Source organism: Sapajus apella, unplaced genomic scaffold, assembly GCF_009761245.1.
Source record: "Sapajus apella isolate SASKATOON/1434 unplaced genomic scaffold, GSC_monkey_1.0 scaffold40, whole genome shotgun sequence".
Lineage (NCBI taxonomy): Eukaryota > Metazoa > Chordata > Mammalia > Primates > Cebidae > Sapajus > Sapajus apella.
The window spans coordinates 3625250-3627765 of NW_022436980.1; the positions used below are offsets into that span (position 1 = coordinate 3625250).

The following is a 2516-nucleotide window of genomic DNA, read 5'->3' on the forward strand; positions in this document are numbered from 1 at the left end:
CAGAATTATTTAAGAGCCTTAAAAATTCTGACTTTCAGACCACTCCCATAATGATTAAATCAGAATCTCTAGATGTGGGACCCAGGCATTTGTATTTTTCTTTTATTTTCAACTTTTAAGTTCCAGGGTACATGTGCAGTATGTGCAGGTTACATAGGTAAATGAGTGCCATGGTGGTTTGCTGCACAAATTAACCCATCACCTATGTATCTAGCCCAACATCCATTAGCTATATGTCCTGATACTCTCCCTTCTCCCACTACCTTCAAAGATCCCAGTGTGTGTTGTTCTATTTGTTCTCATTGTTCACCTCCCACTTATAAGTGAGAACATGCAGCGTTTGGTTTTCTATTCCTGTGGTAGTTTGCTGAGGATAACAGTTTCTTGCTTCATCCATGTCCCTGCAAAGAACATGATCTTGTTGCTTTTAATGGCTGCATAGTATTCAATGGTGTGTATGTACCACATTTTCTTTATTCATTCTATCGATTGGCATTTGGGTTGATTCCATGTCTTGGCTATTGTGAATAGTGCTGCAATGAACATACATGTGCACGTATCTTTATAATAGAATGATTTCTGTTCCTTTGGCTATATACCTCGTAATGGGATTGCTGGGTCAAATTGTATTTTTGCCTCTAGTTTTTTGAGGAATTGCCACACCATCTTACACAATGGTTGAACTGATTTTCATCCCCACCAACAGTGTAAAAGTATTCCTTTTTTTCAAAAACATTGAATGCTTCATAACTTTGCATGTCATCTTTGCACAGGAGCCATGCTAATCTTCTCTGTATAGTTACAATTTAGTATATGTGCTGCTGAAGCAAGCACTATGTTTTTCAATACTTCAGACAATTCCAAAGTGTGGTCTAAGTGGAGGACCACTCTTTAGGGTCAGAGTTTAGGGTCATTTCAACAAACAGACACACAACATCCTGAGGCATTCATCTCTCATGAGCATATTTTGACTTATTAACAGAGTAAAAATATGAAAAACATGTCAAGCTGGACTTTAAACATTTAGCTTTCTATAGGTATGAACAAGAAAACATGTACAAAAATTCCACAGTAATATTAAATTGATTGATGCCTTACTGTACAAGGAGTGGTAAAAGTATATTTTAACAAAGTGTTCAAATTATTTGTGTCCACCTGGTGAATATAATGTTGGCTATGACATGGACTGAGTGTGTTTTCATATTAAATTGTAGTATTAAAGAGCTGTTTAATAAATCAACTTCTGTTATAGTGCTATGCTTGGATAAGAAGAGACATGATTGACAGTTTTGCAGTATCATGCTGAAAAATCCCACCCACTTCAAGATAACTAAAACATGAAGTAGGCTGTAAGTGGAAGTGTCTGGAGAATTACATTTTTTTCCCTGACAAGTGATGTATAGGATTTGATTTTTTAGTGTAATAATTTGTTTCCAGTTTTGGTTAACTCTAAACTATCCATGAACATAGAACTCAGAGACTCCATGTTTTAACCTGAGTTTTCACAATTACGTATGCTATGAATGTATTTATTTACTGTGGGTTCATTACTGATGGAACAAAGATAAATAAAAATACAGCTTCTTCCATCTGGTTGCTCACAGTGTAAGGCATTACTTCTCAAAATATGGTCAGAATTACTTGGGAGCTGTGGAAATGGAGATTCCCTATGATTCTAAAGATTCTGATAAAAGTTTGCAGCAGAATACAGAAAGCTTCATCTTTACGGACTTCCACATGGAATTAGTGGAATTTATAATGTGAATCTTTTTGGAAATGGCATTGGTGTTCTGAAACTATCTGTGGTAAAGAACCCATTTAAAAAAATTTTTGCTGTTTGCTGTTATGAATAAAGCTGCTGTGAACATTCAAAAAATTTTAATGTATAAGAGACTAAGTAAAATCTAATAAAAATTAATATACAAGGAAAAAAGCAATGAAGGAAAAACATACAAAAACAATCTCTGATTTTCATAATTAGATTAAATAAACATAAAATTACTGTGTCAGATTGCTATAAAATTGTTAAATGCCTGCTCTTAGTTTTTGCACTGATTCTGTTATAGGCTGGTAAGTAATTTGAAGACTGACACTGATCCACACACCAAAAATTGAGTAGTATTATTTCCAATTTTTGTTTAGAATAGTACTAATTCTTTAAAATACCAATAGGCTAGAAACCAAAAGAAAAGAGTCAATGGTCAATTAAGTTTGGGAAATTGTTGGATAAATAATATTTTTTTACAATGAAACATCTTAAAATGTCTGTTATACCAGTTTGTAAATGCAAGGGAAAGATAGCATGTGGGTTTTCCTAAAATTATTCAACCATGGTTTTGTTTTCAAGGGCTGATTAACAACTCTAAGAACCCAGTCTTTAGTTAAATGCAATTAAGGAAATGCTAATCTAGATAATTTCCCTTATTTTACAGTTGAGGAAACAGAAACCTAGAGATGTCAAGTGACTGGCTTATAGTCAAACAACTGTTTTATTTACCAGTTAACTGAATAATTAA

The 2516-nt window shown here is 33.7% G+C and overlaps 1 non-coding gene across 1 annotated transcript; it reads right to left on the reverse strand.

The window, feature by feature from the left end:
• Positions 1-728: 728 nt before the first annotated feature.
• Positions 729-834, reverse strand: LOC116565621. The gene has a single exon (XR_004275541.1). It is a non-coding gene; the product is annotated as a U6 spliceosomal RNA (small nuclear RNA).
• Positions 835-2516: the final 1682 nt, after the last annotated feature.